Source organism: Pollachius pollachius (assembly GCF_949987615.1).
Source record: "Pollachius pollachius genome assembly, chromosome: 1".
Taxonomy (NCBI): Eukaryota; Metazoa; Chordata; class Actinopteri; order Gadiformes; family Gadidae; genus Pollachius; species Pollachius pollachius.
This window is the reverse complement of record NC_136934.1, coordinates 50,102,074-50,117,231: the sequence shown is the minus strand read 5'-3', so window position 1 is coordinate 50,117,231 and position 15,158 is coordinate 50,102,074. Positions and strand designations below refer to the sequence as shown.

Below are 15,158 nucleotides of genomic sequence, written 5' to 3'. Positions count from 1 at the left end.
CCTCAACACTCTATACTCAAACCTGAGAAGAGTTAATCATTTTTTGTCAAAACTCCACAAATTCTTCTCAAAACAGTGAACACAGCTATCAAATGAATATCTCTTAGAGAGCATCAATTAAACACTGGTGTGATCAATTCAAAACACTTCCATCAAAATACTATTTATATATGTTTTAGCTTCATGAGGCCATGTTACATATTCCAATGTATGAAATTGTTTAGAAATAGCTTTCTTAAGTTGCAATTAGGTGTTACATATAGTATGAAGACTGATGCCATATTGTAATACAATACTGTGAATATATCATATAAATATTGCGTTGACACAATCGTGTCAGAATAGGATACAATGCATATTTGTCTATCCAATAAGCTTCAATGGGCTAAACTCACAATCCCAGCTTCCCAGAGTTATATTGTACACCTATAGTTGATACTGCAACATTGTTCTGACAATACAGCAATGTTACCTATTTTGGCAAATTACAGTACAGTAATTGCACTGATAAGTAAAATGAAAAACACTACAGTAAGAAAATGTTTAGACTGTCTTTCACGGGATGTAATGATGAAATCAGTGCACAAGTACAAAAAGGTAACAAAGCAAATATTTATTTGTTACTATATTACAGTATTCAGCTGAACTGACTGCATGAAAAGCTTTTCGTAGGCCAACAAAAAATAAAAATAAGAATAAAAATGAGGTGAAACAAATCTACATGTAAATCAGCCTGTATCCCACCTCCGATCCTGATCAGGCCAGAGGACCATATCTACAACACAGTAGAGCTCACCGAGTCCTCTTTAATGCTCTGACACATGATTGAAGTGTTTTGCCAGTTGAGTTTGAACAGGTGAGAAGTGAGTTAGACTTATTGGTGATTAGTTGTTTTGTTTTGAAGGCCAGTGTTTCCAGGTGAACCAAGTGTGCTAAATGATGAGATTTGTGCTCAGAGCTTTGCAAAAATGTGATTTAGAAACGGATAGATGAGCGACATTTGGTACAGTCCACTGGATAGGCTGAGGCACACATATAGGTGGACACGCCTACTTGTGATGTCATAAGGGGCAGATTTTCAAAACAGCATGTAAGGCTTATCATACTCACACCTGGTGGCATGTCTTGGGACCTTTGAGGTGTTCCTCGGTTTGATCCCCCAGTGTCCCCCGGGGTCTGGCCGTGAAACATCCTTGGGCAAGATACCCACAATGCCTTGCGCTCCTTATTGACCTGTATCTGATGTCAATTCACTGTCACTCGTCAAATAGTAGTAGTCATAGACACACACACACACACACACACCAAGTCCTGATAATCAAACACAATTTGCATCACACAGTGACGACATTTGGAGATAGGAAAAGTCTTCAGAAAGATGTTGCCAGACAAATGGAAATACCAAATGGTTAAACACATTTCTACCACTTTTTTTTTCAATGGAAAATAAGAAGGAATGAATGAAGCACTTTTGCAAGAATATAGTGATATGTAGAGTCATTAGTCAGACATGAATGTAATTTCATATTACAGTTTTTGAGAATTACTTGAACACTATAGACACATGCTTAGACCAAAGCACAACTTGAAGTTTTTGTTACTATACCTTAAACACATGTAACCATACCTTAAACAAAAGCGCTGCTTTGCACTTTAGCTGGAATTGTGCAACACACTTGGTCCTTTCTGCAGCACAATTGCTCCTGCACACTACACACTATTTCATACATAAGACACTTAATTCAAAAATGAAATCTCATTGTACCATTGGGAAATACATCTATTCAAAATACAAAACACATTGGTTACTTGAAAATACTTAAATACACACCTGAAAACACTTTCTCACAAAACTGAACACCTATCAGCCAGCTACAAAAAGGCCAAAGGGCAATTGTGCACGTCCCGGGGCAGCGCAGGGGAAATATATCATTTTGTGCCTCTATAAGCCTTTGAGGGTAACTGCACCATCATGCAAAAATAGGTCCTTGCAATACAAATAAAACGCAACATCACATTTCTAGATGCACTTCATGATGCAGCTGAACAGGACAGATCAGAGCAGCCCAGGTTTGTTGTTATCTGGGATGTTTGTTTCCATCGGGTTGTTTTGGTCCAGAAAAAGTACACCAACCATAAACTATTTGACGTTGTATACTCGCCAGATCTAAACCCTATAGAAATTCTTTTTTGGCTTGAAGATGGCGTGTATATGACAACCAACCACATGCCTGCATGCCTTTTCTGCAGGCAATGGAACAGGCCTGCGGAGACATTGAGGTAAGGTCAATCCATGGATGGATTCAGCACACAAGGCGAGGATCCATAAGCCCACCCAGGCACAATTACCATGTTTTTCTTTGTTTACAGTACAGTTGTGTATTTTTGTTTTATTCTTGCTTTAACTGAATTTACTGCACTGTAAAGTACCGTCCTGCAATGCACAGTATTGAGTATTTGATTTTTTGGTTGTTGTGAAAACGTGCTTTCTGTGGAACTGAATAAAAACAGTGAATATGGAAGACTGCAGTGATTTATATAAAGTAGACTAGTGTGTTGCTGCTGATCTGAAAGTGTATTCATATGATACAAGTGTGTATCATTTTGGCATCAGAGTGACATTTGGCAAAGGATTGTTAGGTTTCGATAGAAAAGTTTCAATTTGACCTAGACGTGAATGGTATATTTCTCAGTGTTGTGCCTTTTGCTTGTGTGTTAAGATTTGACACAATGAGCCAAGTTTTGCAAAATGTGTTCAAGCAATTGAAAAAAACTGTAAATGACAGGGCCACATTTCTTCAAATTGATCACCAACATCAAGACTCTCTGATTGGTCGGCTGGCCCCTCTCTGTCACTCCTCTGTCTTTCTGAAACAGCCCAATCCAGTTCTGCATTCAAAACCCGGGGACCAGAAACCAGGAGGTATTTTTGCTCCGTAACGTACCACCTTTTTAGTAAATGTCCTGGACATTTCTGGCGAGCCTATCTGTCCAGCTACACATTCCCGAATCCCTCCAAGCTTGAACATAGCTCTCCAATTTAGTTAGAACTATTTCATGGACAAAAGCGACTATTGAATATTTGCACACGGGCAAAGCAGGGAGCATGTGATAATGTGTTTAAATGTAGGCCGATATCTTGGTTTGTAAAGAGCGCCATACCCACAATTGATCAGCTGTTAAATCCTTCATATTTGCGCTCTAAGGCTTTCAACACATTGGAATTCCTCTGGTTTTCAATAGTCTTGCTTTGCTAAACACATCCTCACACGTGCATCTGGACATGACCTTCGTCACCCACCACTGGGTCTCATTAAAAAATGTTATCCTCGCGCTGAAACGGTGAAATGGAAACTATACCGCCTCAGAGTGAGAGCAAAACGTACAACATGACCGGAGCTCCACCGACCACCGCGGCCTTCTGAAGCAGTGACAGATACGGATGTGATGAGAACAAAAACAGAAAGCTGTGGAGGTCCCCACGTGGCGGTCGACGGGGTCTGAGGGGTCTGAGGGGTGTGAACTGGGCGGGAGCCTGGAGTCCCTCCTGGGTCTGGAGGCTGATGGAGGTCCGGATCGGCAGGTCACCATCCACCGGCTCCAGGGACGTGCGGCCTGCCAGCGGACGGTCACTCCTCCAGGATCATGGCCTCTTGGAAGGCTTCGATCCATCTGGAGAGGAGCATGCCGTTACTATAACTAACACAAAATACGATGTTAACGTTTCAATTCCAGCTTTTGAAAAAGACGAACTGAGGTGAGTCCAACATGGAGGAGAAAGTCATTCCCTGATTGTTTGGTGACACTGACCTCTGTGCGGTGGGGATGTCGTCGGCCTTGAAGATGTAGAACAGGGTGTTTTCATGGTACAGTTTGAACTGCTGGCGTTGGGCAGAGCCGTACTCCTCCTCCCTCAGGAAGAACCCCAGCAGGGGCTGGCGCTCCAGCACCGCCACGTCCTGGGGAAACAACACCAAGCACACACAGTGAGGTCTGTGGGACTACATTACCCAGAATCCCACTCCCTGTGGCTTAACTTTTATATGAGATTCTTCCATGTGTTCCCCTGAAACCTACAGTGGGTGTATGTTGTACGGGGTAATGGGTTATGGGAATTATATTGGTGTATCTTGTTTGCATGTTAATTCTTTTACTGCACTTATTTCAGTTTTGCTGACCCTCTGCCTACTTGTGCAGGAGGAGCCAGTTTCCCCTTTGGGTGAATATAGATCTAGTCTATTCTAGGTTTTCATCGTCACTGAAGCATGTTTTAAACATTAAGGCAGACACAGATGGTGTGATCGCGACCCGGTACCTCGCTGGCAGCGTAGGTGTATAGCACTTTGTCCTTGATGACGAACCACAGTCTCTTCCACTGCTTCTTGCTGCCCTTTGACCTGTTGAGGTGGCCGCTCATGGAGGTGTTCTCTGTGTTGGCAGAAACCTAGAAGAAGACAGGAGAAATACCCACAAAGTTGCACATGTAGAAATCAAACCTCAGTCAAATCCAATTGGACCGACTGGTTCCATGGGTCTGGGGTTAGGTAATTGTGAATAAAAAACCCTTATTTTCAAAAGGATGCCGGTGTTCGCATTTCTTTGTGACCAACCTCTTTAAGTGCAGCAGGAATTTTCTTATGTTTCCTAGAAAACGGTCACCTGGACAACGGGACAATTAGATACGATTATCATTTGTTAAATCACAATTATTTTAGCAGAGTTGTACATCGCCAAAGATCCCTCATCTCTTACTGTTATCCTGGAGCTTGATGAGGCAATGGTCACAGACGAGAGCCGGCTGGTTCTTCAGATATTCCAGATAGAACTTGTTGGTGGAACATGCCTGACACACCACCTGACGACACATGATACGGAAGACGCTCAGAACCGAAGGACAGAAGCCAAGCTTCCTTTTTGTTCCCACAAACCTCTGAACCTTGAACGCCAAAACCAAGTCGGTGAAAATAAAAAAATATTGGAAATATATCCAATGTTCAATAAATAAAGAGATACATACGTAAATACATTAAAAAAACGTGAATAATATTTTCACTCACACACACACACACACACACACACACACACACACACACACACACACACACACACACACACACCTCCCCTAGCCTCGTCCCCTGTCCTGTGTTCCCGCCTCATGGTGCTGCTCATCAGTTGGTTGATCCTCACCACCCTGGTCTGGAGAGCGGCCCGGGATACAGCGCTCGCTGCTGCTCTCAACACCTTCCTGTGTGTGTGTGTGTGTGTGTGTGTGTGTGTGTGTGTGTGCCACCCCAAAAAGGGGTTTGTTTTCTGTAACTGATGGGAATCAGGCTTTTTTAAATGGTAAATTAACTGCATTTATGTTGCACTTTTTTAACCAGTGCTCTCTCGCTTTACAACATTGCCTAACATTCACCCATTCATACACGCATTCACACACTGACAGCGGCGTCAGCCAGGCGACAGCCAGCTCGTCTACAGTTAATATTTGTTTAACGTTAACACATTCATTTTATACTTATTAAAATAAGCCTTCTATAAAAGAGCCATTGCCTACTTTCAAATAGTTATATGGTATAGGGACCATGGAATCTTAGGTTTTTATATTTATTCATGGCATGGGAAAAAAAATGGAAGACACATTTACAAATTTAATAATAATAATAATAATGGATTGAATTCATATAGCGCTTTTCTAGACACCCAAAAGATGCTTTACAGTGAAGGGGGGACCTCACTAACCACCACCAGTGTGTAGCACCCACTTGGGTTTAGAACTACATGTCTATGTATTTGTTTATTTATAGACTTCATCGCTGTCCTACACAATTTAAAAAACAGCGAAGCTTTTGTCAATAATCCCCTCCTTCTTATAAGACCAAAAGGACTTCCACACATTTGATGATTTCAGATTCGCTGGTTCACTGAAAATCGTTTCACCGTTTTCGGACACATGGCTGTGTTTCACACACTCACAACTCCGGTTGTTATGGTGCGTTCACATCGCTGTTATGATTCTACTTCCGTTCAGCAACTCGGGTCAAATTTTGACGGGCCAGAGTTGCCCAGTTGGTGACGGATGGTTTACTAGTGATGAGCATGAATAGGAGGAACATGAACGTTTTAGTCAATATAAAAGAATCAACCATCATATCACATGCTTTACTATTGATTGACGTTGTTACCGTCTGTTGGCATCAACTTTGCTCAGTTTTAAACATTGTGTATTGGTAAACCAGTTCTAGATAAGGGCAAGTGTTGTCTTCCATCAGTGGCGTCGCTATGCTGTTTTATTCGGGGCTAAAGCCCCGGGGATTATTTAGTTAGCCCTGAATAAAAAAAAAAGGTAAAAAAAAAAAAAGAAAAGAGATATTTATTAGTAGAGTCTAGATAGCCCTTCTGGCAAGAGAATAAACTGTTTAAAAACATAACCTGAAGTGAATTAACCTATCCTATCCCCAGTCAGATCCATGTGTGTGTGTGTGTGTGTGTGTGTGTGTGGGGGGGGGGGGGGGTGTGTGTGTGTGTGTGTGTGTGTGTGTGTGTGTGTGTGTGTGTGTGTGTGTGTGTGTGTGTGTGTGTGTGTAAGGTCTGTCTCACTTGTATTAATTTTACTCTGAAATAACTTGAATGGACCTTTAGATGTTTGGGGATAAGCAGCACAGCAGTCAGGTAGCTATTTAAAGCTATAATAAACCGCATATTTTGTTTATTTAGGTGTGTGTGTATCTATATGGTGTGTATCTATGGTGTGTGTGTGTATCTATATATGGTTTGTATCTATCGTGTGTGTGTGCATATGGTTTGTATCTATATGTTGCGTGTATCAATATTGTGTGTGAATCTATATGTGTGTATCTGTGGTGTGTGCGTGCATATGACAGATGACTCCAGTTTAACCAGTGAATGAGTCTCTCCGTCCTCTTTTGGATGAAAGCTTCCTTCTCACTCCTCAAAGGGCCGTTCAGGATGCTACAAAGTTATGGTTGCTATGGAGACGGTATCTCGCAGAGCACGCAGAGATGTTCTCGTGTGGAAACATCGCCCTCTGCAGTCCACATCCGCTCACTACACACACAGGGACGCAAGATCGCACGTGATTTCCTTTTCACCAACTTGACATCAAACAGTACTAACACACACACACACACACACACACACACACACACACACACACACACACACACACACACACACACACACACACTCGCACACAAAGTAAGGTGAGGTTAGGGAGGTCATTTAAGATCAAACACAGAGCTGAAATTGACTCTCACTGTTACCAAGGTGACCAGAGGGCGCCGAACCTGCGTTGAGTTTTACTAATTAGCTCACCTGCCGCAGCTCGAGCGCCAAGTGGTTTTCTTAACTGGTTATTTGGTTGCATCTGGTGCGTTTCACTTAAGGGCGAACCGGACAGTATGTTGGTGTCTTCCTCTGTTTGGCAGTGTAGCGTCTCCAAAACGCGGTATGTTGTTGTGTTCCCAGAATCCAGAACGTGTGTGTAATGTTCTGTTGAGCTCGGTTGTGACTTATTTGTTATCTCTTCCTGTTCACAGGTTAAAGACTTTTTGAAGTAAAGAGGAGCATCTCATCTGGACCTGATGTGAGTAGAAATGTGTAGCAAAGCACAACTGCATTGACTTGTATGTTGAATATAAATCACTGATAATGTGTGAAGGAAATAGGGGATTGTGGTGGTTTAACTCTCATTTAAAATTTAAATAATGATTCTACCTGAAAGCAACATTTTAGAGACTATACATTCAAAGTAAGAAGTAAATCACTCTTGACTAATGATAATCTGTATAATTTATTAAAAAGATGGATTAGTTAATTATCTTAAACATTTTTTATAAGTTGGATGATCCCAAATGTCCTGAATTTGTATTGCCATTCATTTATCTGATTTGAAGGAGATGGTAGATGTTGAACTGTGGGACAGTTGGACAGTGCCCAAGTTTGGGGACAATAATGAGCAAACTGTTCGTTCCTTCAAAGGTCTATCATGGATATTTAACTGCAGTTCTGTGAGTATCCCAACTTAACCATGAAGATGAACTGCGAACTGTAAGTCATTAGTTTCTCATTATTCTTGGGCACGTTGAAGTATTTTGGCTTCCTGGTGAGTAAACCCGTTAGGTGAAGGTTGATCTGAGTAGTAAGGATGTTTTATTGGTTCATGGGTTACTAAGGCGTTTGGTTTATGTTGGTTTTAATGGTTTGTTAAAATGGTTACAGGTTCTAAGTTATTGTTGTAAGCTGGAGTAATGGGTTGGGTTCTGATGTCTTCAGTCTTCTTTCCAGCTACTCTCCTGAGCTCTGCATCTTCATCACATGAGTGTTGCTTTACTGATGAGGGTGTGGTCTGAGTGAGCAGAGGTGCATACTGGGATACAGAGCTGTCTGATGTCTACAGGTCTGTAGACATGCCCCCTCAGGGGAAACCGAGTGTTTGAGAAACTGTCGTGACATCAGTTACATGGACTAGAATGTTCTTCAAGATGGAGACAGGGATTCAGAAGGAGAAACACCAGGAGGAGATGAGGGGGATCCTCATCTCAACGACTAAAACACAACTTCAGTCTGACACAGAGAACCATAGAACACATTCAACATTCCCCTCCAGGCATCGTGACTCCTCAGGAACAATTTCATTTCCAAGAAGGTCTTATTTTGGGACATTCCAAGATGGATCCTGCTCCTCAAGAGCCCTCCCCCTCCACTGGGTGGTCTTCTGAGCAGATTACCTCCTTCCTGTCCTCAGGCTGACTAAAGCTGCACCGTTTGCATCTGTGAAGGCACCTCATTCAGGAAACCACTGGACTACAAAGACATGACTTCAGAGACGTTGAATCAACCTGGGACACATTTTGGAGACACCAAGCATAATCCATCACCAATGTGGGACACCACTGAAGAATGTTGTACATAATTTACGTCTCTGGAGACATTGATTGTTCTGTTCTGGGTGTCCTGGCAGGAGAGCTGGGGGTGGATGATGGAATGTTATTTGGCATGAGGTTTTTACCCTGTGTGAGTGTTTGGCCTTTTATGGCTCAGTGGTGTGTGTGGGTTTGAAATGAGATGGAGGATTTTTGAGCATCGCTAGAGTTCTAGTGTGTGTTTCCCCCCCCCCCCCACTCACACCTGGCAGGGGGTTCTGCGTGTGTTTGGTTCCATCTGGCATGGGGTTCTACGTGTGTGTGTCCTGGGTTCTACGTGTGTGTCCTGCTTGCTTTGACAATGATAATGTTCATACGGGGGACTGTGTGGTTGGCTTGGGATATCGCAATCGTCAACTAAATCATACCTGATGGACGGCCCCACGTTTACCTGAGGCCTCCAGTAGACATGAAGAGCCCAGAGCGACGCTCCAGAGAGATATCAACACAGTAGGCAGGGAGGAGAGTATCCAAATCAAGTGTAAAAAGATGCAAGCGGCGTGTTCAGATCAGTGACTTCAAACTAGGACTACACCAATCAAGATCAATGGAGGATGGACACCTAAAGGCATTCCACAAGGACAGTCTGAAATTGGAAAGGGACATCAATGGATATTCAAGATGACCTTAGTGAGGCGGCTCTTCCTACCTGGCTGGATTGATGGAGAGCCCTGTGGATCTTGTCTTGCTCTCAGTGGCACATCTTCTCACGCTGAACTGTATTTCTTTCGCACAGGACTAGATGAACGATTGGTTTCCTTAAATCAGAACCAATCTGGGAACTCCAACTAGTTTGGTCTTCAAGCTGAAGTTGTGCTCTTCAGCTGAGGAGGTAAGGAAACCTTCACTGGGGCTTCAAGGTGTATAGAGGAGAACGTTTCAAAGTGTTCCATGGTACTTTGATGAAGACCGTTGCTGCGTTCCATTGGCTGAGAGGAAGAACCCTCACATCTTCCTCTTGGCCTTTCTCCTATGAGAATCCTGGCGCCATCTTGAAGGATATTCCAGCTCATGTAACTGATGTCACGACAGATTCTCAAACACTTGGTTTCTCCTAAGGGGGCGTGTCTATAGAACTGAAGACTTCAGACAGCACTGTATCCCAGCATGCATCTCTGCTCACTCTGACTACACCCTCATGAGTAGGGCAACGCTCTAGCGATGGAGATGAAGAGTTTTTGAGTAACGAGGGAGCAGACAAAGGTGATTGGATCACAATGGCATTTCAAGTCTGTAAACCTTTAAACCATGAAGATGGTTGGATAGTTAAGGAATTGGGCTTCATTTTATTATGGGCAGTCCTTTCGCTCAAATTCCCACTTCTCACTGGACCTTTCCATTTGTTGGCTGGCATGATTTGCTGTTGGTGACGAGGCGTCAGGGGGACGTGGCAGGGCTATGGTCGGCTCTCTGAGCGTTTTGATTTGCTCTGTATGGTTTGTACCCTGAATAATGGAGATAATTGTTCTGTTTATTGTAAAATCTAGACAGGGTTTTGTATTGAATGATTCCATTGTTTTTAGGCATAGATTTGAGGTTTAAAGTTGTTGTGGGACGTACATGGTAGTTTGGTTCTTCGTACGGTTTTGAGTGATATAACTTGTACACACTGGGTGCATAATAATGTAAAGGTACACTGAATAGTAGTAATGACCAACAGCAACAAACAGATCACATCAAGGTAAGTCTGTTGGCTGTGTTTTAATGAAGACCATCGCTGGACTTCAGGATCTTCCTCCGTTCAACTCAAGGTGAGGCGCTGGTTCTGTTTTTTCTTTGGTTGGTTCCGGCCGGAATCTCAGATGGTTTGTAGTTCCCGCCGTGGAAGGTTCTGAGTGCGGTCACTTTATTTAGTCTCAATGGTTAGCATAGAACGTTGTAGTCGTGACAACCATAAGAACCCAACTGGCAGTTCGTTGGACGTGAGTCCCCTGAGGGAATCTGGCGGAACGTTCTGGATTGTATTTGCGTAACCTCGAGCCGTTGCCAACGGAGACTATTTTTCAGTCGGTTTCCATTGGGAATTGTTGCCCCTTATCTTAAACAACTTAAGTTTGACTAAATTAAATACATACTGACACGTACATCGTACAATATGTTAATTTCCGATGGTTGCGCCGTACTTTTAACCACGTTGACGGGACTCTCGCTGCGTACAAAACAGTGTTCTACTTGCGGGCCCATTTCTGACCATCAGTGAAGGCTGAAAATCATTTCAAGGCGGAAGACAATTTGGCATTTCTTCAACGGAACCCAGCACCTGAATATGGCTGAGTAATTATATTTGATTTAATATCTATACTGCTTAGTGTTCTTTTGTACTTAGCTTTTGTAAGTTCTAAATATCTGGTGTCATTAATTGCCACAGAAGTTAAACCCTACCCAATGGAATGACGTTAAACAACGACCTTGGTGCTGAGTTACCAACTGGATAATATCAAAGCTAAAATAATGGCTGTCTTTCTCACATGTAACAGTAGAAGATACTCTAGAACTGTACAAGTTTAAAAAGGTAACATGTTTGCCCCAAGGTGTCTGCCTCCTAACCCAGATTAAGACTTCAATCTCCTCACCCAGAGCCAGACCTCCACCTCCTGTCAGAAGTCCTCAAGAACAGGTCAGTGCTCTGGTGTGTGAGTAGTCTTCTCCGGTCAGTTTCAATGCATGGGCTGAACCACTTATTTAAACTTGTGGACTGGTCTGTCTTCATTCCCAAAACGGAATGCTCATGACCGGAGGCTTGTGGTGCCAGGACGGACCGGAGACTGAGGCTGGAGACCAGGGGCCTGCAGCACCGGACCAGAGGGTAACCATCACCAAGCTCCTCTGAAACACTGAAATCCTCTGTAGTTTAGGTTTGGTTTTGATCATCTTATGACTTTAAATTTGTGCCAAGCTGTGGTTTGAGTTAATTCATAGTCATATGAGCCATTATTGTTACTAGTTCTGCTACGACCGTAGTGGGTGAATTGCTGAACGCGTTAATCTGTAGACGTTGTCTAATTTAAGTGTTTAAATATGTTTAAATTCGTCTTCCATTTTACAAGTGAACCTCAGATGCAGGAGGTGGGGTGTGTTGCGTCCCCAGGTGATTTACTGCTGAGACCAACGGTGTTTGTAACCAGACCAGGAATCCATGGCTGAAGGAGCTGATGGAGGAGCCGTGCTGAAGGCCCTGCCTGGTGGAGGAGCTGATGGAGGCCCTGCCTGGTGGAGGAGCTGATGGAGGCCCTGCCTGGTGGAGGAGCTGATGGAGGCCCTGCCTGGTGGAGGATGTCGGTCGTGGGGTAGATGGAGCCTGACTCTGAAGTGATCATCACACTCACTGCCACTTCTCGTAGAATACTGCTACCACAAACTACCGGCGTTTGTTAATATACCAGACAACTACATCTGTTTTACCACATGTTGAAGCAAGACTTCCGCTGTTTGTTCCAGACCAGGACTCTGAGGAGAGCTGGTGGAGGAGCTGAGACGCTGGAGGACGACTAGGAATCGACCAACAAGGATTCCTCCTAAGTTTGTATTTACTTAACATGGTTGATTTGAAAAGGGGAAAATACAGCTGTTACTCTGACATGCGTTAACAAACTACAGCTGTGTTTTCTTACTAGAACGCGTTTCTGGAGCGGAGGCGAGCTGGTAGGGGAGCCTTGAATCTGGAGGATGACCATCACTCTACCAACAAGGATTGTAAGTTTGTATTAAACTAACAAAGTGGAAATAAAGGGCTTAAAAATAAGACAAACTACATGTTTGTTACCAGACGTTGGGGCCAGACTTGCGCTGTTTGTTCCAGACCAGGACTCGGTCTGGAACGCGCCCATCAGCGCTCCTCAGCGCAAATCGCTGAGGAGCGCTGATGGAGGAGCCAAGACTCTGGAGGACGACATCACTCTACCAACAAGGATCCTCGTAAGTTTGCATAAAGTAAACAGAGTGGACTTGTTGTAACACAGGATTAGTTTGTCCAGTACAAGTTAAGGCATACTACTGTGGTTGGTTACCAGACAAACTACAGCTCCTACCTTGTTACGCGCCATTAGAGCCCAACTACTCCTGTGTTTGTGACCTTAGATTAAAGCCAAACTGCTACTGTGTTTGTTACCCCACATTAGAGACAAATTACGTTTGTAACCAGACCAGGAATCTGGAGGACTGACGGAGAAGCCGTACATCTGAAAGGCAAATCCTGAGGACGACCAGGACTCTACCATCAAGGATTCCTTGTAAGTTTGCATTATCTGGACATAGTGGGCTAGGTAGGGGGTTGGGGGTTCAAATCTCGGCCAGTGGTGCCGGGTTCAAGTCCTCAGAATACAGTGATGTGTCCTTGAGCAAGGCGCCCTAAAGCCTACCTGCTCCTTAATGACGTCTCTTTGGTTCAGATAATGTTACATCTTTTCAGTATTGAACCTAATCCATGTCCTTGTTTGGGTCAGGCAGACACACCTGAGCTGAACCTCACCTGATCCTGTTTGGTCGGGGGCAGACACACCTGAGCTGAACCTCACCTGATCCTGTTTGGTCGGGGGCAGACACACCTGAGCTTATCCTCACCTGATCCTGACATCTGCTGGTCCCGTCTCCTCAGTTCATCTGAGCCTCGTCCTCCAGAAGACCTGCTGAGCTCAGCGGTCTGAGGCTGATGGATCAAGGAGCTCCAGCGGGAGTGATCTTCTTGACCCCACATGTACCCGTGTGCTTCCACACGCCTTTCCCTCACGTGTGTCACTAACCTCACTACTTCACTGCTCTCCACTCCTTCCCCTTCTTCCTTTTCCGTGGTTTGAACCTTTACTCTGAAGGAGTGTCTTCTTGAACCTTTAAACTGAAGGAGCGTCTTCCTGCCCTCAGAGGGTTCAGCGTTAGGGTTGAGAGTCAGGGTTTAGAGTCAGGGACAGAGCTGGTCAGGGAGGACTGGTTTTACACAAACCTCTTCACTTGCTTTCTGAATGGTGGTGACATTTTGAAACGATTAATTTGGGAAAAATTTTCCTCTGCTTTCCTTTACAAAAATACGTATTAATCTTCTGTCAAGTGTTTTTGTTTATATATTAAAATCCTGCATTGACTTCTGCATGTTTGGTGCGGTTCATTTAATTGTCCTTTAACAATCTAAACTCCTGCAATACATTTAATAAACATGATTGTTTTTAAGCAATGTTCACAATCTATTTTGTAAAAATATAAAACATCCATATTACTAATAAATTCAAGCCTTTTCATGCATTTAACGTACATAATGCCCCCGCAGGCCATTCTCTGCTACTACAACACGTTCAAACCACCAACCCGGTCTCACATCAATGTACTCTAGTTACGTTGGTTCCAACGGAAAACGTAGTTTGGTGTGAAACTGTTGTCCAAACTGTCCAGCAGAGGGAGCTGTCATACACCTTAATTAATTACACAGGAATGTGTGTATGTATTTACATTTTAAAATGTTCATGTGCTGGTCTAGTTTGTCTGCAAATGCTTCCAGCAACAGGATTTGTCGAAACATGAAGTGAAAGAAATAAAAGCCCAGTTCACCGGATCTGAGGTCAGCTGCTGTCAGATTTTGGATCATGAATGTATTGAGTGAACGAGGTCTGAGCTAAATATTATCCACCTGGAACTTGGTGCGTTTCCTGGAGCTCAGAGAACGGCAGGACGCGTGTTTACCTGGTCGACAAGACCCTGAACGCATACCCTGAACCCAGAACCTAAACCCAGACATCCTAAACACAGACCCTGGACCCAGAACATACAAGTGGCAATACTGTATGTGCTTCTCATAAATAAAAGCAAAAGGATAGTAGGTGATAGGCTCCAAGGAAATTAATGCGTTCGAACTTGAAACTGATCCTACTAAGTTCTGTTTAGTTCTGACTTTTTTTATCGGATAAAAAAAACCTGCTGTGAAGAACTTTTAGATTCCCAACGCAGTGCACATAAACAGTCGCTGTTGGGAATCACTGGCGAGGCGTCTCGTTGACACCAGGACCGTGACGCGCCTTTACCTGCTTCCGAGATGCAGGGCGCGCTCTCAATTATACGTATACACACACACGGATGTGCCCAATTCCTAAAGTGTAATTTTATGGATCCGTATCGAAACGGAATGAAATTAGTTGACAATGCTGTCTTGATATCAGGCTAAAGCTTCACTCAACCGATTCGCAGCGTTTGAATCGGTGCATCGACAGATTCTTGGTCATTTTAAATCGA

The 15,158-nt window shown here is 43.6% G+C and overlaps 2 protein-coding genes across 3 annotated transcripts in view; one reads left to right on the top strand and one right to left on the bottom strand.

The window, feature by feature from the left end:
* The window catches only part of LOC307083520 (protein NLRC3-like), a 129,831-nt gene that overhangs the window by 51,987 nt on the left and 62,686 nt on the right, over positions 1-15,158 (bottom strand). The window lies entirely within an intron of this gene.
* LOC307083454 (uncharacterized protein) overlaps positions 1-15,158 on the top strand; it is a 74,929-nt gene that overhangs the window by 25,099 nt on the left and 34,672 nt on the right. The gene's annotated exons all lie outside the window — the stretch shown is intronic.